We start from the raw sequence: 26,194 nt of genomic DNA, 5'->3' as shown, positions 1-26,194 counted from the left end.
ATCTGCTGAAAATAAAAAACATAGTTTATTCATACTCACACACACACACACGGCCAAAAGTACATGGATAGCCTGTCCACAGTGATGATAGATGGACCAAACATCCAACTTTAAAAAGGGGGCTGCTGTCAGCACAGCTTTATTTTATTTTAACCGTCACCATGGTCCTTCACTAAGCTTGACCAGGTTCTTCTCCTCTGGTGAAGGACTATTGGACTATTTGATAAGTTTCTTTATGCTTAACTGAAGTTAAGTATCCTTAACTTAACTTCTTTTATTTACTTACCTCAGGGAACTTGTAGCATTAGCAGGCTAATAAAAATAATAATAACAATAATAAATTGACAACATCAATCAATGAATAAAATGCTCTGATAAAAAGATAAAACATTTGGTATCTGTGCCCGTCGCCAGACTTTAATAAGTCCTGTCTGTCTGTCTGCGTGCCTGTCTAGCTGTCTCTCTGTCTACCTCTCTGTCTTTCTACCTGTCTGTCTCTCTACCTGTCTCTTTCTACCTGTCTGTCTGTCTGTCTACCTGTCTCTCTACCTGTCTGTCTGTCTACCTGTCTGTCTCTCTACCTGTCTGTCTCTCTCTCTACCTGTCTGTCTTTCTACCTGTCTGTCTCTCTACCTGTCTGTCTGTCTGTCTACCTGTCTCTCTACCTCTCTGTCTGTCTACCTGTCTGTCTCTCTACCCGTCTGTCTCTCTCTCTACCTGTCTGTCTTTCTACCTGTCTACCTGTCTGTCTCTCTACCTGTCTGTCTGTCTGTCTACCTGTCAGTCTCTCTACCTGTCTGTCTGTCTGTCTACCTGACTGTCTCTCTACCTGTGTGTCTGTCTCTCTACCTGTCTGTCTGTCTACCTCTCTGTCTACCTGTCTCTGTTTACCTGTCTCACTGTCTCCCTGCATGCCCTCTGTCCATCTATCTGAACAGCTGTGAGCAGAACAGCAGCCATGTTTGTTGTTTATGTTTGGGGGCGTGTCTCTGGAGGGCTCTACTGACTGGAGGATAACTGGCCACCAGTGTGGCCAGTTATCCTCCAGTCACGAGTAGTGAAGGGTTACTATTCCCAAAAACAATACTTATATAACAGTCTTTATTCCAAGTAATGCTGCTATAAACGTGTGACTCATGATAGTAATATTATTCCTTGTTGACGGCGCGTATGAGATGACAGTTCCACACGCTGCTGTAACTTTGTTAGCACTCACTAGCTAACGGGAAGAACTACATATTGCCTCCAATACACCATTGAAACAAGATTTATGTGGTTGACATTATTTGTACATGTGGACATGTGCAGTTGTGGCGGGAATTTCATTTTTTAAACTGTTATTGAGGCAGAATCTTTTATTACAGGTTTCACTAAGTTGCTTAATGCCAATTATTCTATTCAGAGACGTTTCCTTTTCCTTCGTCTGTCATTATGCAGCTGCTAAAACTGTTCTTCAGGATATTTTCCCTATAATGTCCTCAAATCAATATCAACAAATGCAAGTTGCCCTCCAGTGTATGTCACAGCTAAATCTTTTTGACATTTTTATGAAGCGCAGCTCCACATCACAAGCAGCAGCCTTCAAATTGAATATTGATTTTAATGATCTGTTCTTTGGGGCCGTGAGAGTTTGAATCTTAATAAATCGTAGAGCAATGTGGCGCATTCTCAATTTCAAGAAAACTTTATGCATAGCCCTTGGGAAATTCAATGGTAATGTGATAGATTTGTTGGGTTCCTCATTTGTGAAACAGATTCCAATGAACTTTTTAAAGCGTGGGGAATCTTTTTGTAAATTTGTTTCAGTGTCTCTGGGGCAGTCTACTTTATGGTCGGGCTGTAATCTCAATTAAATATGAACTCTTCAAATGAAGTGTACCGCTGCACAGAGGATAGGACTTACTGGAAAAAAAGTATCAAGCCTTCTTTCATTAAAGGTGGCCTAATATTTCTCAATTAACATGTTCCCTTTGCCAAAGCCCTCGAGTCAGTAGGCACACAGAAATTAGAAGACATCTGAAGGGGAGAATATCATTAATTATTTTTCCCTGAAATGTAATTATTATGTGCAGTTTTTCATGATGGGTAGACTTCAGTGGGATATTGTCAGAGTAAAATGTTATTAAGGTGACGTGAAACCAGCAGAAGCAGCAGCCAGGTTCTTATAATGAGACAACAGTGTGAACTCTGACCCCAATTCTGTCCCTACGAAACGCTGCCGTCACAGAACTCACGTCTGCCGAGCCCAATTCATTCGGACCGCAACGTGATTTCCTTCAAATGATGTTCAACGGCCGCCGATGTGGTGACACCATCAACGCCAGCTGGTCCGGACGCTCTCAGCGCCGACCTCATGTTCTTACATCTTAGACTCGTTGTAAAAAAAGACGCACATTGGCAGGAAAAGCCCTGCCAGACGGTTCCTTAAAGCCTCGAGTCATCCGTCACTCAAACCGGCTGCAGCTGGACTTTTTTCATTGTCAGTTTTTTTTTTTTTTTTGCTAGGATCTCATGGCATTGCTGTCGGTCAGGAGTACGTGCACTAAAAGATCTCTGGAGAGCAGAGAGAGAGGCTCTGATGACAACACACAGAGGGACCAACACTTTATTCTGGGCTTGATACTAGAATCAAGCCCAGAATAAAGTCTTGGTTCTTCTGTGTCAAAAGGGTGTCAAACATATGGCATGTGGGCGGCCCGCTAGGGCGTACAAATGTTAAAATGACAGAATGTTTTATTTTTTAAATTTAATTAAATTCATTTTTTTGTTTACATTTTAACAAAAATAATAATAACAAAAACAACATTTAATTTGAAAAAGTCAGGGAAAGGCAGTGAGAATTGATGGGAGCACTGATATTACTGGAGATATATTGGCCATATTCATTTGTGGTGTTGATGAGATTTTGGGGGTGCCCTTAACTTTTGGCCCCTAAACTAAAATGTGTTTGACACCCCTGTTCTCAATCTTTACATAGATAACAATGGTTTGATTATAGGGTTTTATTATTTAAGTCAAATTTGCATAAAAAAGCTAAACAAAAAAACAGCAATTATTGATTGAAGTCTAACGAGCCAGGACGCATCCATGATCAGAGTGGATATGAACACAGACGGGATTGAGGAAGCTGTGACACCTTTTCCCACGACAGTTAAAGTAGAGCAAATGTGAGAAATCTATTAAAAAGCAATAGCCATGAACCAAACCACTTTTAACAGGCAACACGTCCACTTCATTTTATTTTCTGTGGTAAAAGGATGCATATATAAAGCGCTTTTATCCAAAGAAATTCTCATTCATTTATTCTCTCTCACACACACACACACACACACACACACACACACACACACACCATCTGAGGGTGTCTTGTCCATGGACTTTTGAACACGTGCTGGAGGAGTTGGGAACCTTGTGGTCGGTGCTCTCCCTTCACCCTGCTTCCTGTTCAACAACAAACACAATCTTCTGGCTCCATACTCCACAGCTAGATTAAGCATAATTCACAGAAAGTGTGATGAATCTAGAAATAGACCGAAACTCTTGTGGCACAGAGAGGATTCTTGGTTTGCACCAATCGCTCGTGGACATCTCTGCTACTTAGAAGCGGCTCACATGCTCAGCTTAAACACTGCTCGGTGGCCCAGCGCAGCAAACAACAGTTTCATTGCAAAGCGGTTTGGATCATCACAAACAAAAAGCCTTTCCGGAGCACATTGACAGCAGAGCAAATAAACAAAGAGAAGCCTCTAAAAGCGGATTACAAGCCACACAGATACAATTTACCCACAGATACAACTTACCCACAGATACAGCATCATAGCGACCGGGCAGAGTCGATGTCTCAACCTCTTCACCAGCTCACCATCAGACTCAGGGAGTGACAACTCTTCTTGGAATTGTTCTTTATTTTCTCCTTGACTGCTCTTTTCTTCCTCTCAGCTCCTTCTGTGTAAAATCCTGCTTAGCCGCCACTTCTCAGTCAGTGTGTACTTCACAACGCTCAAGTGGTTCAGTGTGTGAGTGTGAGGGAGAAACAGGAGCCTAATGACTAGATCTACTCCATGCAGCAGGAGGCTACGGGATGCCACTGTGCAAGGAAAGTGAAAGAGGAGACAGGAGAGAGGTGGATAAAACCACACACACACACACACACACACACACACACACACTAAAGTGTACACCCAGCAGAATCGTTCAGTGAGTGTCTGTTGACGTGTGCGTCTTATTCCGTGAGCAGTGCATGTGTGTGTATTGTCTTGCAGCACTGGATATTTTGATAGACAGCAAATGAGAAATGTTGTCAGTGGACATTCGTTCCTTGTAATGTTGATGGAACGTCATCAGGTCTGCTTGACGTTTCCATCAACATGCATCTGCTCTTTCAAACCCTTTGTGTGTCTTGTGTCGTCTTTAGGGCGGATAGGTCGTCATAAGAAGGAGCTAGCAGGCTAAGTTACCACATACTGTATGAGTGGAATCACCTGGGAGCCTGAAGATAATTGAACAATCATTTAAAATAAAGCTGCGTCGTCAGAAACCTTGTCTTTTTGTTTCGACGCGTATTCAGATGTTGAAAGTTGACAGTGTACAGAACATTATAATTGACGTATGATATCATTACCATATTCTATTATGTCTCATAAAGTTGTGAGAGCTTTACCGGGACACGACGTGTTGTTTCAAGTACTTCGGAGACATGAAATGTACATCAATGAGTTATCAGGATAATTAGGCCTCATCTCTCTGCATGGAGCTGCACTCCTGTTTTGGTACCAAAAGGACAATTAGATTTAGGATTTTTTTCCCCACTCACATCAGCACCAGGTAAACAGTAGAATTACCTCTTCACAGTGCAAAGTAATTAAGCAAATTGCTGGCTGGCACAGTTTTTTAATGACAAAATACAAACACAGTTAATTAAAGGACCTCACCTCTTTGCTTAAAGAGCCAGGTTCAGCTTTATGCAGGATAACCCGCCTTGTGCAACAGTCAAGCACTCGGACTGGTAACCGGATGTGTTCAGGTCTGATGCCCTGACCGACGGGCTGTCCTGAACCTAACCGCTCCAGGTTAATACCTAACCTTAACCAACTCCTCTCAGCCAGCAAAGCAGGGAGGGTTTGTCAAGAAGAGCAGCGGGATTTATAATTACACGTATGAGAAGGACCTGGCTGTCATGTAAACCCATAGGACCCATTACAAGACGCTCAGAGCAACTGAAGTCGTGTAAAGAGGGAGAAAGTCCACATAGAACAGGGATGAGCGCAGGATGGGGATTGCTGTTCGGGACCTGTGTGATTTCAGTTAACATTGATCCATTTGCTGTAGTTTAGTTACATAACTTAGGTAGCCGATTTAATGCCAGTGTCCTAATGCTTATATTGTATATTATGTATATTATTTTATCTAATGTAGCCATTTAATGAAATGTTCCTCCTGGGCTACTGTAGGGCTGGTAGGCCTTGGCCCCTCCTACTTCCTGGTTCCCAATTTGAGCCTGTCTCTGGCCCAATCTCAATCTCCACTCTTTCGGACTTTGAGGCTCCCGCGAAGTCCTTGAGGGTTTAGTTCTGTGCCAGTGTCACATGGTGGAGGGCCTGAGGGCTCTGTGGCGGACATTTTGAGCCCTTTATGAACCTTTTCCGTAAGTCAACATTAGATGCTGATTTTGCCGAAGGGAATTACCCATAATGCATTGCAACCTGAGGTTAAACATGCAGTTCCCAATGGAAGAATGGAGATTTCTGTACATTCATCAAACATTTTATTTTGACAAAAAGGATGGAATAAATAATATAAAATGACTTCTCAGCTTCCGAGGAAGACATTTAAACCAGTGAATAAAAATAATAAAATAAATACATAATTGTACACTATTTTATATGTAGTGCTGTCCCATTCATATTCACACCATCGAGCCCTCACAGACTCTCACACTCAACCAGTTAGCAGCTGACGTCAGTGAGTCCCTGAGGGTTCAGGGCTTGAGGGTTCAGGCCTTGAGGGTTTAGGGTGGAGATTGGGATTGGGCCACACTCTGACCCCCGGGCTTCGGTAGGTGTGGACTAGCTTCCTGACTTGAGGTATATTTTCCGTGCCTTTCACCCTTTTGTCTCGTTTTACTCAAGGTCCAGCTCCAGAGTTTCTCACTTCCCCGTCAAGCTTTTTCCATGGGGGTTGTGCAGTGAGCAGGCTAGAGACGTTGACTGCCACTGTTGTTTTGTATAAGTTACTAATTTAGTTGTATTTATAAGGGATGGGGGGAAATCAATATAGCATAGTATCGAAATATTTTGCGTGGCGATATTGTATCAATACACGGGAGCCAAGTATTGATCTTTTATAATATAAATTATAAACTTCTCGGTCCAAGAATAATAAAATCAATAGATTTTTCAGTCCACTAGAGGGTGTTGTGTTGTCTGGTGAGGTCAGCAGAGGTCCTGGGTCAGCGTGATCGGGAGGAAGTTGATCAAAACAAAAATGGAGACATGGGAGAAAGAAATTAGAAATTCACCATCCGCGTTTAAATCAAACATCTGGACTTCCTGTCACTCGTAGCGCCGCCACTCTCACAGCTGTTGCACGACGCACAGGACTACATTCGCAACACAACACTGGTCAAAGACATAAACAAAAGCGTAAATCAAACTGGCTACTGGTACTCTCGTAGCGCTAGAAGCGGTGAAATTCACTGAGCTGTGCGCTTTACGGATAATGTTATGAACAGACACGAGGCCATCTGATGTTCTGAGGTTTTGGTGATTCACACAACAAATATAAAGCAGAAATAGTGGTTATTTATATGGCGGGTGGTGGAAATGAAAACTGTTTGCATGGAGATGGACTGTAATACAAACAGTTGTTTGTCAGGTGCAACATGTATGGCAGTGTTGGTCAGTTTGTCCCATTTTGCTGCAATAAAAGTGATTGAAGTGAAATGAACAGACTGAAAACGTTATCTTATTAGATTAAATATGTTGAAAAAGTTTTCCTTTAGGGACAATTTGTGGTTAAAAAACGGTAATAAATCACAATACTCATTTATATTGCAGTATCATGATAATATCGTGCGGTGGAACCTCTGGCGATTTCCACCCGTGGTATTTATCTTGCTCGGTTTCATTTTATATGGTTTTATGTTAGTCAGTTATTTTATTTACCCTTTTTAATTATGAATTTGCATGTGTAGTAGTTGCGTACTCTATCCTTCGCGTTGTGTAAATTCTCCAGAACATAAAGCACACTTGAAGTTGCATTGGCTTCACTAGCCGTTTATTCCTCCGTATAGATGTGTCACGGAGATGACACGACAGTCTTGGCCTGGCAAAACAACAACACAAATATCAGCTTCCCACAGCCCACCTCGTGGTCACAGCTCACAGGGAAAACGCGCTACAGACTGGGCAGAGCACACGGGGTGCACCGCTCAAATACGCAGGGGCCCAGAAGGGGCGGGCCTCCAATGTCTCAGAGCACGTTAGTTTCCGTGTCTGACTAACAAACGTGGTAGTAAAGAACAGTGATGACAAGTGGAATCATTAACTCTGTTACACATGACCAAATATAATAGATATATTACTGTTAGATGTGATGTACGTCCCGTATTTTAATGCGCGGTCAAAGTGTTTCTTGTTGTAATAAAGGATGTAATCTTGAGATAACCCTTGGTCTCAATAAGTCATTCACTGCCACATGTATCCTTATAAACCAAGCTCTTTGTTAAAGGTACAGTACACAGTAAATTGTGAACCCGATACGGGCCCCACTGTGGCCCGTGGTCACATTCTGGCGTTGTCGGCAGGATGCAGTGGAGGTTTATGTGGGTTTACAAGACAATGATTTATTTTTCTACCTCTAATTAGTTTGATTAGAGTTTGTTTTTCTTTCTTTTTTTTAGGTTTAAAGAAAACAGCAGTGTGCACATCGAGGGACTAGCTGAGTGACTGCTGCTGCTCTGCCCTGGATTCTTCTGACTAAGTTAAAAGTGCTTCCATTGATGGTACTGACTTTCAGCCGTGGCCAGTGTGCTACAGGAATTGATAAGACTTGATCCAGCAGCTGCGGGGTGAAAGGGAGCAGCTGCTGCAGTAGTCCATTCACCCCAGTCCCCATTTAGACCCCAATATCCCAGTTAGTTTACAACATCATGTTCCCAATGATCCTTTATATCCCTGGGGAATGAAAATGTCCAACCTTTAGGGAAACGTCTAGGATACCAGTAGGATTGGATTGAAGAGATGAGGGCCACTCTCAAAGATCAGTTGATCAGTTGAAGACCAGTTGATCAAGCTTATTGTGTGTGTGTGTGTGTGTGTGTGTGTATATATATATATATATATATATAAATAAAAACTCCAGGATATTTAATGTGCCACCGCGCGCAAACATGACCTGCTCGCACTGCCTTCACCATGGAGGAATCAAGCACGTCTCCCCCGAATCCCCAGGATGTCTGCTGTGAGGAACCACTCATCAGCCAATCAAAAAAAAGAACACGGATAGCCAATCAGAAAAACGTATGTTTAGTATCTGTTATATGTGGGTAAGATGTAATAGGTAGGACTGGAGCTGGCGGCGCCCAGTATAGACTAGAATCAGTCTGTGCCATGTCCCGGGACCTCACATCGGGAAAAACTCTGCTAAAAAACAGGGGAGAAACCTTCAGGAAAGCAACAGAGGAGGATCTCTCTCCCTGGATGGACAAAAGCAACAGATGGCATGTGACCACCCCCTCCCCCGGGTCATCAACAATGCATGTTGTCAAAATAATTTAGTTATAACAAAACAATCCAACAAAAATGCGGCACTGACACCCTGTACAGTGCACAGACAAGACATTGCAGCACAGCTGCGCTGGCAGCAGCAGTTCACCTTGGCGCAGGGAGAGGCCACGGGATGAGGCGCCAGCACCCCCAGGTGCAGAAGCAACAAATGCCCTGTGGCTAGTATATGATTAAATATGACTGCAAATGTAAAAAAAACAGAAACATAATCAGCATTTTACACACTAGATGCACATATACCTCTGTGGGAAAGAGGTCATCAGTAAATCCTGAGATTTTAGCTTCTTGGTTCGATGCTAGCTACACTGACCAATCACAGTGCATGTTAATAGTCACGCAGGCCCTGTGACCAATCACATGTCCAGGCCTTTTAGAAGACAGGTGAAATGTGATTGGATAAAAATGCTGTTACCCAGGTTCAAAGAAGCCATACCAGAGGCCTGAAGGAGCAGAGGAACAGATGAAGATAGCTGTGCAATGAGAAAATAAGCTAATAGGGAAAAATAATACATGTGGTACGTTTGTAAAAAAAAAAAAATTGCATTATGAAATACCTATAACTTTTATTTATGAAAACTATATATATATATATATATATATATATATATATATATATATATATATATATATATATATATTATAAAAGAGCTATAACTTGTGATTCTGTTTAGGCCACCAGAGAAGGCTTAAAGGCCCTGACGGCCCACCAATGCTGTAGAGCAGGAATCAAGTGGGGTTACAGCTATGCTTTCCACTCAAGAAGTTCAGGTCAGCCCAGTCAGAGAGCAACTCGAGGCTATGGATTTATCTGCACTTTCTGAGCTGAACCAGAAAAAGGTTAGATCCATGCTACTTGAACATGAGACTGTGTATCTTTTGACCTGGACTCTGGACCTTGGTTGCACTCACTAACCTTGTGACATGATATCCCCTTACTTGAAAATCGTCCTATTAAGCAGAGGAACAGGCGACAGCCCCCTCTTTTCCCCCTACCACGGATTGAGGAGTCCGTGGTGCTAAGTTGTTTTCTACCATTGACTTGGCTAGTGGCTACCATGTGATCCCAGCCTGGGATTGGGCGACTACAGGTACTGTCCCTGAACTCAGGTCATTCCTGGGCTTTGACAGCAACCTTAGATGTTTTGTCAAGGGGCTTGCCAAGCCGGCCGCCTACCTCCACAAAGTGGTTGCCGATCTGGCGGAGAGGGAAAAACGCAGAGGCCCTGTTGCCCTGAGGGATGTCTGGATCCCCCACTGTGAAAACAGCTTTAGAGAACTCAAGGCAAGGATAGTGTCTTCACCTGTCTTGGCTTATGCTAACTTTAACCTCTCAATTGTTTTTTCTCAATTTAGAGTTGGATGCCTGTCATGATGGTATAGCACTACTTTTCCAAGAGCAGGATGGCATGGTTCGACCCATTGCCTTTGTCAGCTAGAGCCTTCACTCTGCAGAGAAAAATTACAGCTCCATGAAACTGGAATTTCTGACTATAAAGTGGGAAATGACACAGAGGTTTTAGGAGTATGTGATAGGTCACAAGTGTTTTGGACTGATAACAACCCCCTCAGTCATTTAAGCACAGCTAAATTATGGGCCAACAGAACAGTGCTGGGTGGCTGAGCTGGCAGTCTTTGATTACACTTCGCAGTACCCCCACAAAGCAACCACAATGCGGATGCCCTATCTAGAAATCTCCGTCTAACGGCGAAGCAGTAGCCATTCCGGCTCGCCCCTGGACTTCTGTGCCAGACACTGTACAAGGAACTGTTGGGACTTTAGGGGAATTTGCCCAACATGCTATCTCTGTTATTCCAGACAGATCGACTAATGACCTGATGGCACTGCAGGGAACTGACTCAGCCACTAGTGCGGTTTAGTTTTTTTTGTCAGCAACAGCGGATGGCAGACCGTGAAGAGAGACACAGAAGCCATCCTGCAACACTAAGATTGCTGCGCCAGAGGAATAGGCTCACCATGAAAAATCTGGCGACTATGGCTCAGTGGTTAGCATGCCTATCTTTCAATCAGAGAATCGGTGGTTTGAGCCCCGGCTCTGCTAGTCCATGGCAAACGATGTCCTCCGGGGCCTGCTTAACATCTCTGTTTTGGTTTATTTGGACGATATCCTTATCTTCTCCCCCGACGAGGAGACTCACCGAGGTCTCGTCAGACAAGCCCACCGTCGCCTTCTCGAACAACAGCTATTTGTAAAGGCTGAGAAGTGGGAGTTTCACGCCTCCACTGTTTCGTTCCTGGGGTTTATTTTGTCTGAGGGCAATGTGAGGATGGAACCGGAGAAGGTCGTAGCAGTCACGGGTTGGCCCACTCCTTGCAACCGCAAGGAGGTCCAACAGTTTTTGGGGTTTGCCAATTTCTATGGGAGGTTTATTAAGAATTTCAGTTCTGTCGCTGCCCCTCGGCATACACTAACCTCCTCTGCTACTAGGTTCCAGTGAAACACCGTCGCCGACACTGCTTTCCAGCGGCTCAAGGGAGCGTTCACCAGTGCTCCGGTGCTTACCCTCCAGGACTCCTGTCAGCAGTTTGTCGTTGAGGTGGATGCCTCGGATATAGGATTGAAGAGATACTCTCCCAAAGGTCGGCGGGGGATCGTGCCAGTGTGTCTTTTGACGTTACGTGTGTTTGGCTGAGGAATCCTTCACGACGCTCTTTTGTGTTTTTGGAGTAAAGACTTTGTTTTTTCGCAACAAACTACCTTGTCGTGTTGTCTGCTTTTGAGTCCTGCCTACCGTGGTCCTGTTCTACCTTATCAAGAAGTCTAGCACCACCCTCTATCACCCACAGGGTAATGGCCAGTGTGAGTGCTTTAACAGGACCCTGCATTACCTCCTTCGCACCCTGTCAGCTGAACAGAAGCACAGATGGCCGGAGTATCTCCAACAGGTTTTGTTTAGCTGCACCACCCCCCTCGACCACCAAACTAGAGGGCAGTCCTCAGAAATACGTGCTGCCGGACAGCTGTGTGGCGGGAGGGCGTGACTTAAGACCAAAATGAGTGATAGTCACGCTCAATGCGTGACACTTGAGCCCTGATACCTTAGTCTCTCTGCTCCCCCTGAGTTTCTCATGTGGCTGTGTTAGTTTTGAAAATTTTCTTCTGTTGCTAACACCGGGAGTCATGCAGCGAATGGGTTTACAGATGCGCTCCTTAGCGCCATCTATCATCAGGAAGTTTGAGAAGGAACGAATGCGCCTCGGCCAAAAATCTAATTTTGTTTTTAATTTTTTGCCGTGAGGAATTGGTTGTGTGGCGTGAGTGTGTGTGAAAACATGCAAAATTGTGTGTCACACGGCAAAACCGTGAGAGTTAGTACCCCTGTAGTATTACTTCTCAACTTCAGGACCACATGAACAACCACCAAATGAAATGCAGTATTATTAGTAGTAGTATATCGGCACGCAAGCTGTTTCCTCAAACTCTCGGCTCCCCAGCCTTGTTAGAGGGGCCCTTTCCTGTTGGAGGCCCGAGGCAGTAGCCGACCGATGGGTTAATGATAACATCTACCCTTTCTTTAATCAGGCTGGCTTTAATGGCAGATGCATATTACATTTATTTGAGCTTCAAAACATCCTATGAGTGTAACCATTTGTGTGTTTATGTTTAACATGCTGGTGGTTCAGATGTTGTGCAGAGGTCAACACAGAATACATTCATATTATATAGAGTAATAAAGCAGTTTAAATTGTTTAATGTGTTTTTTTTAAACATATTAGTTCATGACTGGAAAGAAATAAGAAATCCTGAACAGAAATGGCAATATTTTCACACTGCTTGTGTGTCTGTGTAAAAAATGATACAAGAGTCTGCTTTGATTAAAAAGAGTGTTTATTAAAGAAATAAATATCTCAAGGGCCAAACAACCAAACAAAACAACAAATTCAGAGTCCAGATCCAATCTGAGTGTAATCTATTTGCTTCTCATTTCCCCACTATCCTGAAGGAAACACTTGTTCATTTCTTTATGGCAACGGACAATTAAAAAGAAATGAAATCGGCTGGTAGCTGGGTGTCGAGGGGATTGCAATAAGATGCCATGGCGTGAATATTAACACTAAGGCTGGAAGTTTATTTTTAGACTCAAAATGCACCCACAAGCTAATGAGTTATGCTGCATGGTATCGAAGCCAACACGGCCTGTACGTACTGTTGCTGTAACTGCATTTCATTATTTATTTTTTGTTTTATGGTTGGTTATTGAAAAAGAAAAAAATACTTTTGCTTAACCCAGCAATAAAAAACAGAACTCAACTCAAAACCCCATGAGGCAAGAAGACAGCAAAGAGGCAAGAGCTCTGACTCATTAAGTGTGGATATGAGCTAGCTCCACTCAGTCTACAAGATCTATAATGAGACTCCCGGCTCGCTGCTACTCTCAAGTCTCTTGTCAAGTCAGTAATGAGATCCAAACATGCTCATCATACAGATGCCTCATGCATACCAGTTCAATCAAAGCATTCCTTCAAGTGTCTGATACATGCATGGAAACATATGCACACACAAACCAGTTAAGGATTACAAGGCCACAGGCATTGTCTCCTAACAATTACACTCCCATACAACAAAACAGCTTTGTGAATTAAGTTTCGTGGGAAACCTTGTTGTGAATTATCTTTGCCATTGACGTATTACAATTAGGTTTTAGAGGGAGGAGACTGCTGCTCCCTTGTGAGCGGAAGTAGTTTTTTCCCTAAAACTAAGAACATAGTTTGATCACTTTTTTTTGTTTTGGTTTCATTCATTTTGTTTCCAGATTTTTAAAAACTCTCCCGCCCTTAATCCGGGAGGGAATAGTTTTCCCTCAAAACGTATTTTAGGATGCAGTTTAATTGCATGGGAACATCCTTTTGCAGGAATGGCTGAGAGATTCATAAACTGGTCTTGTGTAAATATACTGACTGAGAGCTGCAGTCACAAGAAACTCACAATCGTGACTTTATAAACAAATAGACGGTTGGCAGTCTTGACATTAACTTTTTAAAATGTGTATTTATAAATGACCACATTCTCTAATCTATATTCTACTTCACCCATTGCCACCAAAAAAAAACAAGTGAGCCATAAAAACCTGGATGTCCTGCAACTTCCTGTTTCTGAACTTGGCCCAGAACACCTCAGAAATCGATGATCTGATAATATGGATTCTCTGGATGGCATTGCTCTGGCATCCATCACCACCGTAAATAATTCATACTACCCCACCAGAGAACAGCGATTTCTGAATGTGGGGTCACTTGGGGTTCCCAGAGTCTTAAAAGTCGAATGTGGGCTATAGCCTTCAGTATTCAAGCTCCTCTTCTGTGGAACCAGCTTTCAGTCCGGGGGGCAGACACGGTCACACCATTTAAGAGTAGACTTAAGACTTTCCTCTGATATAGCTTATAGTTGGGTCTGTCTCAGGTCTGCCCTGGTCCAGCCCCTAGATATGCCATTATAGGCCTAGACTGCTGGGGGGCATCATAGGATACACTGAGCTCCTCTTCAATGCACATTACTAACTCTACTCCTTCCCTGGAGTCTTTGTGGTTTCCACGGATTGTGGCTGTGTCTGGAGCCGGCCCTGCCTCCTGCCTCTTTACACATGACATATATTGTACTTCTGCCCATCCCGATACAGGGATCCTCCTCCATTACTCTCCCAAAGGTTTTTTTTTCCTGTTTTTTAAGGGAGTTTTTCCTGATCCGAGATAAGGTCCTGGAACAGGGATGTCGTATGTTCAAAGATTTTAAAGTGATCTTGATCACCTTTCTTGTCCCTCAATCTGTGTCCAGCGTTTCCCACTCAGACGTATCTACCGACACGTCCACTGACCTTCATCTCTACTTTTAGCCAACCTCTGTCCTTTGATTTTATCGTTGCCCTTGTTTTCTTTTCCCCTCATCGGTTTTTCCTATTGGGAGGTTGGCTGTGATTTCCATAGCTTCAACATTGATTTGGGAGGGAAAGGATACCCCTGTGAGGATTATGAAGGGGAAGATAAAGGGAAGGAAAGGGACAATGGAGAAAATTGTTCTGATTGTATGCTGATGCCGACCCCCAGAGAGACAAAGTGTCTGTGTCACATTAAGGCAGTGCTTAACACAGGACCCATTATGGAGGGAAAGACGAAGAGCGCTCTGGTAGTTTTAGTTTTCATATTGTATTTAACCTTAAGGTTGACTACCTGGCCTTGAGGTTGACTTCATGCAAAATAAAGTGAAAACGACTGTCATACCGCGGGGTGTGGGACAAATGGTTGATTGGACTGCCGTGTTAGCTGGCTAGTTAGCTGTCTGACTGGTTGGCGGGTGAAGTGATGTGCATCCAGACGGTAGAGGACGTGGCCTGCCCACCACCAATAACGGGGACAGGCATGTACACTAGTGGAAGACAGATTTCCAAATTGTTTTTAAAAAAGGTAGAGAACAGCTATCCATGTGGTTTCGGTAAACTTGTTGTAACGTAAAGGTCTTTTATAAGTATGTAATATAAATTCTATTCTCAGCTATTTCGGTGACACATGTACTTGGATAGGTTTAGGAAAAGATTGTGGTCTGGGTTTAAGTTGTGTACCTGGTGTTAGCTTGTCCACACTTATATGCAAATAATAGTACATTTATTTTTGTAGGAATAAGATTTCATGTCATTTTTGATAGCAACATTTCCTCAATATCGTGATTTTGTTGGACTGTAGAGGAGAGCGAATCTCTTTTCCATACTCGGGTCTCTTCACTGGCTCCCTGTAGAGTATAGGATTCACTTGGATATCACTCTCACTTACAGAGCCAGACTCCTGCATATGTGGCTGAACTACTTGGCCTTTATTTACCAGCCCACAATCCCAGGTCTAAACAGTTCAATCCTCTATCCGTCCCACACACTTGGCTTAAGACCCATGGTGACCGAGCGTGTGAGGCAGTAGCACCAAAGCTAAGGGATGCTCTGCCACGTTGTCTTGTGTAATGTATTGGTCCCTTGTATAGTTACTTTTACTCCCGTCAAGCACTTTGTGACCCGTCGGTGAAAAGTGCGATATAAATATACTTTACTTTATTTACTGACACATTATTGAAATGCACATGTATTCCATGTGTATAGGAGGAGACAAGCCCAGTAAAGCCAGTGTTGAGATGGTGCATACACAAGCAGCCTTCATACTGTGTTTCTCATTATTAGATTGGATTCTGTCAGTATACAGACACTCTCATGTTAAGTAAATATACACAGGACCATTATTTATTACCTTTTTCAACTCTTTCTACCGTCGACGTTTACATTCAGAAAACAAAGATGGCAACTGGACTGCAGTGATTGTTCCACTGCAACTGCAACAAGAAAGCGTGGCGTAATTCACTTTGACGAGCGCTTTTACATCACTCCGCAAGCAAACAATGATGTAAACAATGTAAACCCCGTTATGGTTTCATCCCGCTCCACAGTCGAGCATCTACGCGATCTTTAGCTCATAACGAGTCGTGCTAAGCTACCAAAAAGTTTGTCGCTGAAATTCCAGTAGATTATTGACGCGGTGATGTTTCATGCAGAAGTAGTTTCTTCAGAGGTAACAGGATGTTGGTCTGGAGTGGAGGTGACGAGGTGTCAGTGGTGCAGACTGCTGATGGAGAAGTATCGTACCAAAGGCTCAACATGGTTGTGTTTGGAGGATAATTATCCTGCATCTGGCAACCCTGAGATCAGTCCACCAACGACAGCTCTCCCTATAGTGAGAGCTCACGCAAGAAGGTGAGACGTAAGTGAGATACCATTTCCAAAACTTGTAAGGACGTAATAACTAGTTTGTGAAATACCCAGAGAAACACAAATATCCAACAAAATCCTGGACGTTTTGGGAATCCCTGCCGGATGCATTTTTTAGGTCTCGAAAAGAGGACATGTTCAGGAAAAAGAGGACGTCTGGTCACCCTGTGTAAACTGCGCTTGTGTGTCTGTTGCGCTCTCTCTCTCTCTCTCTCTCTCTCTCTCTCTCTCTCTCTCTCTCTCTCTCTCTCTCTCTCTCTCTCTCTCTCTGACAGTAAGTGGGCGAGCTCAGTCATCATTTCTCCGCATGCGCAACTCTCAACAGAGATGGAAATGAGGCGGGAGGACTCACTAAAACGTAAAAACAACAACAACAAAAAAGTTCAGTGAAGTGTGGTGCAACAAACATGTCGGGTGTATTTTTCAAATATTTTAATAAAGAAGTTCATGTTTCAAGTTCAAGAACATGGATTTTTTTTTTTTTAAATCGTGGTATCGAAATTTGAAAACCATGGCATGGTTTGGCATGTACCTAGCCAAATCAAACATTGCAAATTTACCATTAGCCAGTGTGTTACTTGGTCACTACAACAACATTTATTCAATAATCGACTGATAACAAGTAACTTCCAGCTTACCTCAATATGCTTTTTCAAATTCGACTGTGAATTCTTGAAAGCCATTAGCTCGTGGTACTTGGGTGCGCAGAGCTTGCACCGCATTTGAAAAATAATCGTTTTTGCACCCAACCATCTCGAAAAGTCCTTCCAGGTACGGCCAGGATGTACACGGGTTGGCTGGTCTTGTTGGCCATAAACCTCCTTGCTGGTACTTGGTTGAGATATTACGCTAGAGTTCTCTGACATGGACATCTTTGAATAGGCTTTTCTGCTGTCCTTGCTGGAGAGTGATGTGATTTGTAGCTGTTGATTTGTGTCATCTTCAGGTGCATCGTGTAGAAAACCAATAAGGTGTCGGAATGGTATATGTTTATACTTCTCTCATCCAACCACAATCAAATTCACTCTATCCGGATAGCGCGATTTATCTGGATAGGTTTTTTTTGTGTGTGTTTTTGAACAAGCCGGAGTGAAAACAAAGCATTAGAAACAGCTATAAAGCCTTCAAATTTATCTTTAGACTGCTTTCCTCCCATGACCTTCAGCAATTGATTTCATTCCTACATACAAGCCACCTACCTGTCTCTTAGACCTCATCCTGACTAAGCATGGTAGGTAAGTTTTTACCCCGGTTAGTACCTCGCTGTGAGATATTATCAATCTATCTTTACTAACAGGCATCCATCATTTTATTTCATGTTATCTTCCTAACAGCAATCCTTGAAACATACGTAACACTTAAATCAGGCACATCCCAAAATGATGCCGGAAAATTATGTCATGCATTTGTTACTTCTTGAGTGTTTTTTTCAGTCTGCTCTAATAAGTCTCTTAAATCTCTCCAGTTGATCCAGAATGCTGCAGCTCGTGTACTAACACAAAATCATATCAGTCCTGTATTAGCTTCTCTCCCCTTGCTCCCTATAGAATCAGCTTATAGTACACTTTTACCCCACTCGAGAGCTTATATTACTATAATATGACCCCACTAGCGACTACTTCCAAATATACACTGAGCTCCTTTCTCCTCTTCTCTTTTATCATCTATATGATGTCAGGGCCCATTAATGCATATTACTAACTGCCTGACACCCACTGCTACTATGGTTGTCACATTTATATCATCATTATTAAATTATAGCCACTGCTACTATTTTTCTATTACTACGCTCATATGTATTATTTGTGTCATAACGATTGAGTCTAGGATTGTATATGTTGTTCATTCTGTAAACACGACATCTATCACACGTCTGTCCTTTCTCAGGTTTTCATTCCACCATTTTCCAATGTGAGGGTCGAAAGACAGAGGATGTCATATATTGAGTGTAAACCTCTCAGAGGCAAATATGTGAATAAATAAAATGTAATTCAAATCAAGTTCTCAAGCAGATCAATCAGTTTGCCAAGATTTAGATATTCTTAATTAATATATTGAACTCAGTTATCTATGAGTGTATATTGTGCACCAGTCCAAACTTCTGTGATCGAAAGATGGGATGCATGGATGGAAACAGTGAGGGAGTGGAAAGCAAGAATGAGTGAGAAGATGCTGAGTAAGCAAGTGCTTGCAGCCCCAGCGGAGGACTGTACCTTAACCACTGCAGTCAGCTCATAACAGACTGAGAGAGGTTGAAAGACGGATGGAGGGAGGGAAAGGGGAGGGGAGGACTCGGGAGATATTTGCAGACAAACAATAGCCACTAGCGCCAACAGTTTAGGATGCACCACAAAAACTAGATCCACAGAAGCTGACAGACGGCCCAAAATTGATGCGTCAGAGGCTGATAAGTCATTCTCAAAGTAGCTACTGCTCGCAGTTAAGTGCTATGTAAGAGACAATGTTTTGTAAAAAGATACAATGGCACCCAGTTAATGAGGAAGATTAGGTTAAATCACTTCTAAATCAAAACAATCAATCAAAACAACAAATGGAAGTTTGCGACCTACTTGGGAAATGGAAAAATACAGTTTTCAGCACTATTAAACTTATAAAATCTCAGAGTTATTTCTCAAATCAAAAAAGCTCTTGTGGCCCTGCTTTGTCAGGAAATACCTTCGTCCAAGTTAAATAATCACTGTGTTATCATTAACGTGAGTCCATAGCCATGGCTGGATAATTGGTGCTATGTGTAGCATAACTTGTTCATTTAAAAAATTGTTTTTGTCAGCAGAAAACCAATATCACATGCTGGTGGCGTGTGACGTCACGTGATCCTGCAAGACGGCGCCGTGCCAACGGCAGCTTGTCGCAGCTGTCTGTCTGTCTTGACAATAGGTATATATTTTCTATTTTTATTTTGTATATATCTGCCATCCCTGCTCTTATTTTATTGTATTACTTATCTTGTGTGTTTAGTTTATTCCATTGATGTTGATGTCTGTAAATGTGGGACGCTACTTTGACAAAAAAAATTTCCCCTTGGGGATTGATAAAGTACATATCTATATTTTAGATACAAGTCTTATCCACTATTCATTAACTTTTAATGACCTATAAAGCATCATCGTAGACATGTTGAACAGGTTCATTCATGAAACATCATGTCATCCACAGCAACAGCTTCTACGCCGCACTCTTAGTGTTAGGAAGACCAGGACCACGGGAGGTTGGACCCAAAGGCAGACACAAGAGACCAGGATGTTTGTTGGGAGAAAAAAAAAACAGTCTTTACTCTAAACTTTCATAACATCAAATGATACACTGTTACAAGACAGAGGGTGGCTGCAGACTAAATGCACAGGGGAACGAGACACAGGTGGAAACAATGAGGGCGGGGCTTGCAATCACATGAGCATGGCACACGAGGGGGGAGGAGTCTGAAACGAGAGACAGAGTGAGTGACAGCCAACACAACAAACAGTGAACACAAAACTACCCAGGTCTGGGTGTAACACTTAGTTCACGAGTTTCTCTTCACAGGTCTATGAACAGCACTTCAGACTAATCTTTTGTGAAATAAACTCTTCGTTTTCTCCTGGTCCAGTCCGCCTGCCGAGGCTGCTGTTTGGCCTATAACCTGTTTAACCTATAACATGTGTATCTTATAACCTGTTTAGCTTCAACCGGGCGCTAACACATTGACTGCAGATTGGGTCAAGCCGAGCTACGATCTGCAAACTATACCCTAAATCCCCTCCACTTGTTGGACCAGCGTTAGTGGGTTTTGCTGTCACTGGTGATGTATAGTAACAAAGTAGAAATTCTTCGTTACTGTACTTAAGTCATATTTTTGGATATCTGTACTTTACTATATTTATGCATATTTTTTTGCACCATGTTACTGGACAAAGTGACAGCTTTAAAAAAGAGAGGACTAGGGCTGCCGACAGCACTTCTCTGGATGGCCGACGCTGTCTGCACCCTGAGACAGTGAGTGTGGAAAGACACTGGGCTCACATCAAAGATCTGAGATTATTTTAATGCCATAATAAAGGAAGCTCGGAATACTTACTTTGAAAACTTAACTGCTTTATCAAAATGGAAATTATAAACAGATGATTGTAAACAATTGACCTTTTTTCATAAAGTAATGGCAATTAGGTCCAGTATTCATCCTTGGACTTGTTCATCCAACTCTCGCCCCTCGTTCTCTTACTGTTCCAGACTCTTTCCAGCATATCAGTTGACAAGACTTGATGGATTTAATGAGGAAAATGAATCCATAGTCCTGCCTTGTGGATGAATACCATCCAGACTGGTTTGCATCTTACCTCACTGACAGAGGTTTTATCGTGTCTGTCTCAACTATTGGGGTTGTGGTTGTTCGCCCAGAGAAATCCGTCCTCACGATCAAGCAGTGCATTGTTCTACTTTCCTCTACTGCTAACGCCAACATGCGTCATAGGGGGTACTATTTGAACAATCCTTGTTGTTTGACCCCCATGTTAAGCAGCTGTGTAGATCTTGTTTTACTACATATCACTAAGCTGAGATCTGTTTTATCAACAGTTGAACTGGAGATGCTCATTTATGCCTTCATCTCTCCTCGCATTGATGACTGTAATGCACTGTTCTCTTCTCTCAGTTCGCCTGCTTTTAACCGATTGCCGGCAATCCAGAATGCTGCTGCCAGATTACTCACTAGGACAAACAGACGACCTCACATATTCAGATCTCTTTACTGGCTCCCTGCAGCGTATAGGATCCACGCTCACATACAAAGCGAGTCACGGTCAGACTCCTGCGTATGTGGCAGAACTACTTCACCCTTATTCACCAGCTTGTACACTCAGGTCAAACATGGAACATTTTCTGTCTGTCCGATGCACTTGCCTCAAGACTCGGGGTGATGAAGCATATGACAGTTACAGCTACAGTTTGCAGATTCTGTAAAATGTATAAAAAAATCAAATTGAGAAATACCCGTTTAGACAGGCAATCTTTATGTACCAGGTCTGCTATGTACGCATGTATTTATTGTGTACTTTATGGACTATTGTGCCTTTTTTCATTGTTTTAACTCTTAAGCTCGTGGCCCTTGTATGGTCACTTGTCACCTTGTATGGTTCTATTCTTGCATGTCCTAATATTCCTGACTGTCTGTGAAAGGTGCTATTTCAAGCCCTTAACTTACTGAACAAACAGTCAGACAATCAATTTTTTATTGAAGGTACCAAACACTACGTCATGCTCAACCCCCTTGTTATGGACAGCACATAGCTATATTATAAATCCAGTACCACGATCAGGTATGACAGGGCTTTCTCAATAACTTGCATCCCATGTGGGAGTAGAACTCCTTCAGGAGAAACACGTAGTGATCCTACCCTGTGATTCACTTGAAGAGGGTTCGATACTCCCAGTTACAGTTTGGTCCAGACAACAAAAATACATATGTACTTTCCCAGCACTCAACCAGGGAATGCTGCATCTGACAAAATCACAAACCGATTATAATTGACGGCGTTAACACATTTTCATTTTTCAACGACGGATGTAGCAAAACAATAGGCACGCCGTTTGCGCTTGGAAGCTGGACTAACGTTACGGGTTGAAATTAATGAATTGTAAGCGCAATACGGGAAAATGAACGATAAGACGTGGTTCCCTCGACAAGACTGAAGTGGTATGAGCCATTTGTCACAGTGAACTGAGCTATCATCGTAGCTATCCAGTCTGAAATACCACTCGATGGCCGAGCACACAGATGCTAACTCTGCGCCCCCTCGTCATAGCCAGACAGGAACGGATGACTTCAGACAGAAACGCTACAATGAAGAACAAACGTATTGCAGCGTGGTGTCGGTAGCCCGGCTGGCAGCCTGGCTAGCCCGAGCTACAGGCACCTAACCTGAAAGCACGGGGTGAAGGTGTGTGCTACGTTCCGCTGCAGCGTGGAGGATGTCGGCCTCGCTGTGGAGGAGAAGGTCGGCCACAGAGGAGTCGTGTCGGCTGAGCGGATGAACAGCGCCGTGGTTGTGTTCCTGGACCGGGTGGAGGAGGTGAACTCTGTCATCGAGACGGGAATCACCATGAAAAAATGGTTTACTGGCTTTGTCCCAACCCGCCACCAAGTGTCCAACGTCCCCCCTTTCATCACCGTATCCAGACACGGGAAGGTGGCGTCCCCGATCCGCAGGATGTCTGGATGTAAGTCTCCGTTGCTGAAGCACGTGGTGTCTCACCGTAGACAGTTGTACATGATACTGAACAATTGTAACGAGGAGCTCAACCTCCAGTTCATTGTGAAAGTAGATGATTACGACTACACGATATTCGTCACTTCGATGCGTATGAAGTGCTTCGGTTGTGGAGTGGAGGGACACGCGGTGAAGGCCTGTCCGGGTCGGAGGGAGCCAGCTTACTCGTGGAGGTCCAAAGGAGGATAGTGGATTTCTTCCAGGGGGTCTGCACTGGGTGCCACGGGGGGTGCTGGAACAGAGCCTTGTCCACCTGGCCAGCCGGACTGCCACTTTTAGACTCCAGTTTATTCAAAAGGTACCTCACTGGACCGGCAGATCTGGTGTGGAGAGATGTGGCCAGCAGCATCCTGAGGCATGCCAATAACCTGGGTTTGGATGATGCTCTGTTATTAACGGATCCTACATTTTTAAAACTAACTATGTTGCCTCCTTTTTACCAGGGTGTTTTTAAGTCATGGGCCCTCTTTAACCATAAAGGTGCCCTGAAGCCAACTCTGTGCACTGGTTGTTGAGAGAACCACTGGTCAACGGAGCCAGGCTGGACGTCAGCGACCACACCACACACGGACTGACGGCGGCGCTGATCCAGTCTGGAACCCTGACCCTGCAGCAGCTGGTGGATGCGGTGGGGCCGGCCCTGACCGACACCCAGACCCTGGGCTCTCTGCTGGGGCTGCAGTCACTCCGGGTGGCGGAGAGAGTCCTCGGGCGCTGGTCAAACAAGCTGACGGGAAAAGAAGGACGCCTTCTGAGGGACGACCAGACTGAAACCAGCTTGGACACTACAGACCCCTACCTGGACATCATCCTGAGCCTGGGGCTGGGAGAGAGGACCCCTTCTGAGAGTCATCAACACTGCTAAACTGACAATGAACAATACAGACAAAGAGAATCTGTACCGCAACTGTGTGAAGTGCATCCACCAGGCCGGACTGAGCGGCAGGCCCCCCACTGTGTGGGCAAAGAAATGGGGGCCGGATGGTCCCAGCCCCTAGTGGAGGGTTTTATACAAAGCCCCCTTCAAAAAGCGGACAGGTGACTTCCAGTGGAGGATCCTGCACGGTGCCGTTGCTTCTAACGCCTTTTTATCTGTCCTTAATCCCACCGTTCTTAACGGGTGCCCACTTTGTGGAACACGAGAAACAGTCTACCACATTTTTACTGAGTGTAAGAGACTCATCAGTCTCTTTTCTCTTTTAACATTGTTTTTTACACGCTTTGGCTTTGTTTTTACTTACAAGATTTTTATGATGGGAGTGGGCTACAACAAAAGTTTTAAAAACAAGTGGCAGCTACTCAACTTCCTCTTAGCCGAAGCCAAACTGGCCATATACACAACCAGGAAGGTAGAGCGGGGGGACGGGCAGGAAGTGGTTGCAGCATGGAGGACAAACCTCCGGGCGAGACTCTGGCTCGAGTTCAGTTTTTATCACCACGTCGCTGATCGAGTCTTATAAGGAACAATGGTGCAAAAAAAAGCCCTGTGCAAGGTTTTAAATGGTCAATTGTCGTTTACGGGTGTCCTAACTAACTGATGTTTTAGTTAAAAAAAAGAAATTTAAAAAAAAGGGAAAACAGTAAATAAAATAAAACATTTGCATAAAGCAAGCCAATCCACTTTTTCATGTTAAGAGCATTAAAATGAAGGAAAAAAATGTGACTAATCGCGAGTTAACTATGACATAAATGTGATTAATCACGATTAAATATTTTAATTGTTTAACAGCACTAGTAAATACACAAGTAGTGTAATCAGTTTCCACTTACTGCTTGAATTTGGAGACCAAGAACATCAACTAGTCGTTCCCGAGCACAAACAGTGGTCAAGCAGTTTGTGCACCGAGGGCTTATGGACGTTGAAGCTGCCTCTCAAAAAACAACAAAGTAGTTTGTTAATGGGAAACCATTGTAAGTGTTAGCAATTAGTAAAAAAACATTATCTGTCACATTGCTTCAAACTGGACGGGGCAGCAGCAAAACAGAATTTAACTCAGGCTGCAATTATTTTGAAAAACTCTCATTGCAATTATTTTGACTGATATTTTGATTGGGAATGGTCATTTTGATATCAATATTATTTTCATTGAACGTTCATTAACTCAATTCTGTTGGCATATGTACCAATTAAGAATGTTTGTATATATGACGTGTCGGACACGACATCTGTGTTGTAACTAATAGTGCACCTCCAGTGAATTGCTGTTGGCCATATTGCGCCTTTGATTCCATTTTGATTAATTGTACAGGCCTTATTTCAGCCACCTAAAGGAAAGACCCCATGGAAAACATTCTGTATTAGTGTAAGTACACTATATTTAGAGTTTTCAGACAGGGTAAGCGTTAAGTGAGGAAAGTTCAGCTCCCTGTCTCAAAGGCCAGAAAGACATGTAGTGGAGTGTAATGAGTTTATTTTTGGGTGCCTAGTAGAGTTCACATTCTGTGTCATTTAAGCAGTCATGGCAACATACTGTTAAATGAATTATACTGAGAAAGCCTTACCCTCATTAGCTCCACTCACACAGCAGCTGTATCCTTATCCTCTCTCCCTTCCAGGCTCGGCCAGAGGAAAGAAAAGAGGAGCATACTTTATAGTGACAGGCCAAGCGGCCAAATACCAATAGAGAATACATCAGCTTGGCAATTATTGGATTATCTCACGCTGATATCATTACCGCCAAGCATTCACTCCAATCATTGATTGCATTTTTCAATTTACTTCACCATTAATGCGAGTTGCCCGGCTGAACAATCTTCTGATGAGTCCGCCGCTCAGTCGATAAGTCCCGCCCCTAAGCTACTTGTCAAAGGGTGTGTGTTTGCGTGCCCGTGTTCGAGCATGTGTACTACAAAGTGTGTTTTATAGAACACCAAGAAATACAGGAGTTTGTCATTCTCTGTGAAACTTGTTCATATTCACACAAAAGTTTTGTATGATTATATTATGTTTTATTAAATTAAGATCAAAAAGTTTCTTTGCTGCTTGTCACAAAACGTTTGACTATCAAACACACCTAGACAAACGAATGACGGAGTGAATTTAAATCAATTTGTGCAACTTGAAAATGCTTTTAACATGCGTTGTATTTCATCAGCCGCGACAGACAAATGAAGAATATTTACCTCTGAGATGTGCTGTAGTAAAAAGTACAATTAGTACCTTGAGATGCAGTGTTTAGTGGTGGATTGGAAACCACCGTGATACCGCCACCTAGTGTCAGTGTCGGGATTGATATCCGGCCAACCCAAAAGACGAGGATTGTAACTAATTAGATTTTGTGATAAGGGTGAATGGGTCCGCCCGCTAACTGTCAATAAAGCGGGTCTCCAGCGATCAGGTGGAAGCTTCAAGAGCAGAAGAGCAGTGATGAAGTTGTGCACCAGGGG

This window comes from Clinocottus analis, unplaced genomic scaffold (genome assembly GCF_023055335.1).
Source record: "Clinocottus analis isolate CAN_PGR_092001 unplaced genomic scaffold, fCliAna1.0.p SCAF_34, whole genome shotgun sequence".
Classification (NCBI taxonomy): Eukaryota; Metazoa; Chordata; class Actinopteri; order Perciformes; family Cottidae; genus Clinocottus; species Clinocottus analis.
Note: the sequence above shows the minus strand (reverse complement) of the source record.